Source organism: Cetorhinus maximus, chromosome 1, assembly GCF_964194155.1.
Source record: "Cetorhinus maximus chromosome 1, sCetMax3.hap1.1, whole genome shotgun sequence".
In the NCBI taxonomy this organism is placed as follows: domain Eukaryota; kingdom Metazoa; phylum Chordata; class Chondrichthyes; order Lamniformes; family Cetorhinidae; genus Cetorhinus; species Cetorhinus maximus.
In genome coordinates this window covers 112,126,129-112,133,511 of record NC_135879.1, presented here as the reverse complement: position 1 = coordinate 112,133,511, position 7,383 = coordinate 112,126,129, and positions in this window count along the sequence as shown.

The following is a 7,383-nucleotide window of genomic DNA, read 5'->3' as shown; positions in this document are numbered from 1 at the left end:
GTAGTAATACTTCCGTTGCAAGTGAAGCAGCTTGATATAGAAAGGCAGAAGCTTGAACATGAAAAAGAAATGGAACTGAAAAAATTTGAACTGGATGAAAAAGAGAAAGAAAGAGAAAAGAAAACTTGAAAAGGAAAAGGGCAGATTAAAATAAATAGAAATAAAAAAGCTGCTTGGGAAAAAGAGGAGCAAGTTAAAGGGAAAGATTATAAGGAATAGAAATGCGAAAGCTTGAACTTCAACTTCAGAGAGAGAAGTTAGCAATTGAGGAAAGGGAGAAGGAAAGAGATAGAGAGCTTCAGAGAGAGAAAGAAGCCAGAAGGTATGAATTGTCTAAAATGAAACTTAGAATAAAGGAAGAAAAGAGAGATAGTGATTCGAATGGTGAGTTTGATTCCTTTGAGGAAGTTGATTCGGTTAGTGCCTAAATTTATGGAGGATGGAGATTAAAGATAGCTATGAAATTGAATTGGCAAAGAGATGCTTCGACTATAGTGTTACAGAGTGTCCTGTCAGGTACAGTTATGAATACGTATGGTAGCTTATGGGAGAAGCAATCTGCAGACTGTGAGGTAGTTGAAATACGAACATACGAACATGCGAACAAGGACCAGGATTAGGCCATTCAGCCCCTTGAGCCTGCTCCACCATTTAATAAGATCATGGCTGATCTGATCGTAACCCAAAATCTACATCCCACATACCGCCAATAAGATTTAGGGGTTCAGGATGACAGATACCTAAACAGGTAGTCGACTATTTTAATATAATTTTAAGATAGTTTATTGAGTTTATTAAGAAGCAACAGTTTAGATATGATACATTAACTAATTAGACTGAGAAAGGTATACAACCTGTAACAGCTTGTGATAGCAGCATTCCACTCTCTAGCCGAAGTGTTAGGAAACTTTTCCCTCAATCTCGCGATCTTCATCCTTCTCCTCTGGCCCATCTTCCATCTGAAGAAGGCAGCTGCCAAACAAGCACTGCCACCTCACCAGTACCTCAGCTCCTCAGCAGCGCCTCAGCAGTACCTCAGCCCACAGCCACCAGTATGACACCATTCCATATACCCCTTTTTGGGGGCTAGTAGCTTACCCAGTGTAAATTCCCTGTCTCAACCCTTCAGACCAATAGATATGGGACACGTACCCGGGCAGATAGGTTGGTTGCCACCGTTCCCCTGTTCATCATCCTGCTGTAGGTCAGTTTTTTGGCTGAGGGTCATAGCTTGGTCTTTCCTAATTACTTGGGAGATAAGGGGGTGCACAGGATGCCATCGAACAACTCAGGAATGTCAACATGACAGCCTAAAATAAGATGGTTTAGAGGTCAAAGTGGTTAGGAATCATTTTTCCAGAAAGAAAATCAACGTTGCTTAGCTAATCCCATAAAATGCAGAAGATACCTGCTTACTAAAGACCCCAATTTCTTACTGAGTGTTCTGTCAGGTACAGCCATGGATGTGTATGGTAGCTTATGAGAGGAGCAACCTGCACACTATGATGTAGTCAAAATACGAACATATGAACAAAGAGCAGGAGTAGGCCATTCAGCCCCTCAAGCCTGCTCCGCCATTTAATAAGATCATGGCTGATCTGATAGTAACCTGAAATCTGCATCCCACCTACCGCCTATAAGCTATCACCCCCTTACTAACCAAGAATCTATCCTCCCCTGCCTTAAAAATATTCAAAGACTCTGCTTCCACCACCTTTTCAGGAAGCGAGTTCCAAAGACTCACAACCCTCTGAGTGAAAAAAATTCACCTCATCTCCGTTTTAAATGGGCTACCCCTTATTTTTAAACAGTGACCCATAGACCTTAATTCTTCCACAAGAGGAAACATCCTCTCCACATCCACCCTGTCAAGACCCCTCAGGACCTTATTGGTTTCAATCAAGTCACCTCTTACTCTTCTAAAATGGTAATACTGAATGCTTATGAGCTTGTCTCTGGAGCCTATCAGTTGAAGTTTAGGACCATAAGAAATAGACCTAATCAGACATTTTTAGAGTTTGCAAAAGGAAAAAAGAAACTCTATGGGATCAATGCTTAGGTCATTGAAATTAGAAAAGACTTTTGAAAATGTAAGAGAAATTATGAATTCCTCCAGAGGTTCCCAGCATCACAGATGCCCAGTCTTCAGCCAATTCAATTCACTGCACATGACACCAAAAAACAGCTAAAGGCACTGGATAGTGCAAAAGACTATGGGCCCTGACAATATTCCGGCAATAGCACGAAAGACTTGTGCTCCAAAACTTGCCACGCCCCTAGCCAAGCTGTTCCAGCACAGCTACAAGACTGGCATCTACCCGGCTATGTGGAAAATTGACCAGGTATGTCCTGTACACAAAAAGCAGGGCAAATCCAACCCGGCCAATTACCCCCCCATCAGTCTACTCTCCATCACCAGTAAAGTAATGGAAGGGGTCATCAACAGTGCTATCAAGCAGCACTTGCTTAGCAATAACCTGCTCACTGACACCCAGTTTGGGTTCCGCCAGGACTACTCAGCTCCTGACCTCATTACAGCCTTGGTTCAAACATGGACAAAAAAGCTGAACTCCTGAAGTGAGGTGAGGTGAGAGTGACTGCCCTTGACATCAAGGCTGCATTTGACTGAGTGTGGCATCAAGGGGCCCTAGCAAAACTGTAGTCAATGGGATCAAGGGCAAAACTCTCCACTGGTTGGAGTCATACCTAGCACAAAGGAAGATGGCTGTGGTTGTTGGAGGTCAGTCATTTCAGCTCCAGGACATCACTGCAGGAATTCCTCAGGGTAGTGTCCTTGGCCCAACCATCTTCAGCTGCTTCATCAATGACCTTCCTTCCATCATTTGCACCGTTCCTGACTCCTCAGATACTGAAGCTGTCCATGTCCAAATGCAGCAAGACCTGGACAATATCCAGGCTTGGGCTGACAAGTGGCAAGTAACATTCGTACCACACAAGTGCGAGGCAATGACTGTCTCCAACAAGAGAGAAGCTAACCATCGCCCCTTGATGTTCAATGGCATTACCATCACTGAATTCCCCACTTTCAACATCCTGGGGGTTACCATTGACCAGAAACTGAACTGGACTAGCCATATGAATGTTGTGGCTACAAGAGCAGGACAGAGGCTAGGAATTCTGCAATGAGTAACTCACCTCCATTCCCCAAAGCCTGTCCACCATCTACAAGGCACAAGTCAGGAGTGTGATGGAATACTCCCCACTTACCTGGATGAATGCAGCTCCAACAACACTCAAGAAGCTTGACACCATCCAGGACAAATCAGCCTACTTTATTGGCACCACATCCACAAACATTCACTCCCTCCTCCACTGACGCACAGTAGCAGCAGTGTGTACCATCTGCAAGATGCACTGCAGGAACTCACCAAGGCTCCTTAGGCAGCACCTTCCAAACCCATGACCACTACCATCTAGACTGACAAGGGCAGCAGATAGATAGGAGCACCACCATCTGGAAGTTCTCCTCCAAGTCACTCACCATTCTGATCTGGAAATATATTGCTGTTCCTTCAGTGTCGCTGGGTCAAAATCCTGGAACTCCCTTCCTAACAGCACTGTTGGTGTACCTACACCACATGGACTACAGCGGTTCAAGAAGGCAGCTCAAGATCACCTTCTCGAGGACAACTAGAGATGGGCAATAAATGCTGGCCCAGCCAGCGAAGCCCACGTCCTGTGAATGAATAAAAAAAATGAATATGGAAGAATTTGGAAATAGTATTCCAGTAACCATCAAAACATATTTAGACGAAGGACAAAGTAAAAAGATCAGGGAAAGTGCTACTTTAGCCAATACTTATGACATTTCACACAGACGGTTGAGTGTGGGAAAAGGATCCTATGGGACTCAGCAAGAAAATTAGAGGTTTATAAAACCTCGTGATAGTAAAAGTGTTGTGGGCCTTGAGACCCAAGTGAAAGACAAACCAGTAATATTTGTGCAGGTGAAAACGGAAGACTCAGAATTAGCTAGAGAGGTGGGAATGTGTTCACAGCCTACCCAAGGAAGTTCTGAAGGACAAGTTACAGAGATGTTCAAAGATTTTATATGTGAAGGGAAAGTATATCCTTGTTTCCCAACGTCCCCCTAGGAGTCGGGCTGAGGGGCACCTGAAGGGAGGAGGAGCAGCAGCTAGACACCCATACCTCATCCAATCAGGAATCTCAGAGGCTCACCCCTCCCTCCGAGTCTCCTTTGCCTGTGACCCCCTCAACCTCGCCCCCTCTCACAGCAGAGGGAGCAGCTGGCCCACAGGAGGACAGCCAAAGCAAGTCAGGGCCCCCAGGACCTCAGCTCTCCAGAGGACCTACGCCAAAGACAGGCTGTGTCCACCCTACTGTGGATGTCGAGGAAGCCCCTAAAATTCTGATGCATTCAAAAGTTAAGAAAATCTGATCACAATTAGTTGCACAGGTGAACACATTTTTTCACTTTACAAGCTAAAATATATTCACTTTGAATAAGGTACAACGTTGTCCTTCAGCTCCCCCCCCCCCGCCCCCCCCCACACCCTTCCACTACCAGCATTTCAGCTGCACGCTGCTAGCCCTCGAGCATTTCTGGAGGGAGAAGTGTGTGTGTGGCAGGGCCTTTTGAAGCCTCATGCAAACACTCACCCATGCATGCAGATCCTTCCAGCATCACACTCATCTCAATATCCTGAGCATTTTCAATGCTGCCTGCTGGGGTTCGCTTTCAGTTGACCATCTGAGCTGACCTGCAATTCTGCCCATCCAATGATCACACTCCCATTCAGCACCTGTTCTCACCCACCATGGCTTGTATCACTTTCGATTTAGCCAGCATGGTAGAGGTACAGTTTTTCTTGTGCTCCTTTGTCCTTTCCCCTCCCCCAGTCACCCATTTCCTTTCTCTTGTCACTGTTGGCCTGCCTGGCATCACCTTCCACCTTCCCACTCCCCACTGTGGCCTACCAACCATAACCCTTTTCTTTCGGGGATGTCCAGGTGAACATGCACATTCTCTTCCTTCCTAAAAATCCCACCCCCATCCACATTAACCTCCCCGACCTCCTCCTTCCCACCCCTAGGGTCCATGCTTGCCTCAGAGTCCCCACCAACCACCCTCACCATTCCTTCTACTGACACCGTCACACCTTCACCCTCCCACCCTACCGCCTTACTCTGCCCTCAGCCAATCTCACCATTCCCTCATACCTCAGTTCACTCCTCAGGAGGCAGGCATGGACTCAACAGAGCCTTCCCTTGCACATTCACCTGGACATCCCCCCTCCGGACTCCTTCCTTCCCCCAGACTCCTTCCACTTGCCGGACTCCTTCCTCTCCTTGGATTCCTTCCGGTCTTTGGAATCCATCCCCGCTCCAAACTCCTTCCCTTACACCTTCCCCCCATCTTACACCTAGTTCCCCAGTTGCCGTCTTCTGCCCTGATACCCCTCCAACCCTGTACACCCACCCCTTCCCAATCTTACCCCCCCCAACACCTATATTCGTTCCTCAACAACTTCACCCCACCCTGGCACCTTAGATCTCCCCTACCCAACCTCACCACTCACAACACACCCTCCTCTCCCAGTCAATCTTAGATCTTCCTCCACCCAGCCCCCAGTACATCTTCCTCTCCCGAACACAACTAGACCTTCCCCTCCACCCCCTCGACGATCATCCATTGTGAGCAGAACTTCAACGGTGACTTTCCACCTTCCGTGAGCTGCTTTGCAGCGCAGCCATATCCATGAGAATCCTCCCAGCATGCCATGGACGTTCCTCCAGGGTCCCTTTTCTGTCAGGCTCCAGCATCCTCTGCTCCTTGGATGTCCACAATGTGAGAAAGGCTCTGATGGTGAGTCCCAACTTCTGCACGTCACATTTGTCAAGACGTGTTCTGCACTGGCGTGTTTTTCCATCAGCGTGTGCAGATGATCCAGTGTGGGGGGAATGATCCAGTGTGGGGGAATGATCCAGTGTGGGGGAATGATCCAGCGTGTGCGGATGATCCAGCGTGTGCGGATGATCCAGCGTGTGCGGATGATCCAGCGTGTGCGGATGATCCAGCGTGTGCGGATGATCCAGCGTGTGCGGATGATCCAGCGTGGGGGGCATGATCCAGTGTGGGGGGGGAATGATCCAGCGTGGGGGGCATGATCCAGCGTGGGGGGGGAATGATCCAGCGTGGGGGGCATGATCCAGTGTGGGGGGGGATGATCCAGCGTGTGCAGATGATCCAGCGTGGGGGGAATGATCCAGCGTGGGGGGGGGGATGATCCAGCGTGGGGGGGGGATGATCCAGCGTGGGGGGGGGGGGATGATCCAGCGTGGGGGGGGGATGATCCAGCGTGGGGGGGGGAATGATCCAGCGTGGGGGGGGGAATGATCCAGCGTGGGGGGGGGATGATCCAGCGTGGGGGGGGGGGATGATCCAGCGTGGGGGTGGGGGGGGGGGGGGGGGATGATCCAGCGTGGGGGGGGGGGGATGATCCAGCGTGGGGGGGGGGGGATGATCCAGCGTGGGGGGGGGGGGATGATCCAGCGTGGGGGGGGGGGGATGATCCAGCGTGGGGGGGGGGGGATGATCCAGCGTGGGGGGGGGGGGATGATCCAGCGTGGGGGGGGGGGGGATGATCCAGCGTGGGGGGGGGGGGGATGATCCAGCGTGTGGGGGGGGGGATGATCCAGCGTGTGGGGGGGGGATGATCCAGCGTGGGGGGGGGGGGGATGATCCAGCGTGGGGGGGGGGGGGATGATCCAGCGTGGGGGGGGGGGGGGATGATCCAGCGTGGTGGGGGGGAATGATCCAGCGTGGTGGGGGGGAATGATCCAGCGTGGTGGGGGGGAATGATCCAGCGTGGTGGGGGGGAATGATCCAGCGTGGTGGGGGGGAATGATCCAGCGTGGTGGGGGGGAATGATCCAGCGTGGTGGGGGGGAATGATCCAGCGTGGTGGGGGGGAATGATCCAGCGTGGGGGGGAATGATCCAGCGTGGGGGGGAATGATCCAGCGTGGGGGGATGATTCTGGCAGGATGGGCTTATAATGATATGCAGATGTATTACAATGATATTCCCAATGCCTGAAGGTGGAAATTGCAGCCCGCCATTGATGGGCAGAGCAGACGATTGTAAACTGGATTCATGACGTTGTGAAACTGATTTTTGGCCTTCTCGTTATATTGTCTGCTTACAACGCCGAACATGCCAGACACCAGCGGGCACGGAAAATTCCGCCCATTAAGTTTGTTCCAAATAGAAGCTCACATTGGTTGACAAAGGAAGTGCATCTGCAACCTCCAATTATACTGAAGTGTTCAGCCTGATGCACCCTTTTCACTTGAATGAAAATCCAATCTCCAGTCCCTGCATTCGCACATCACTCAATACT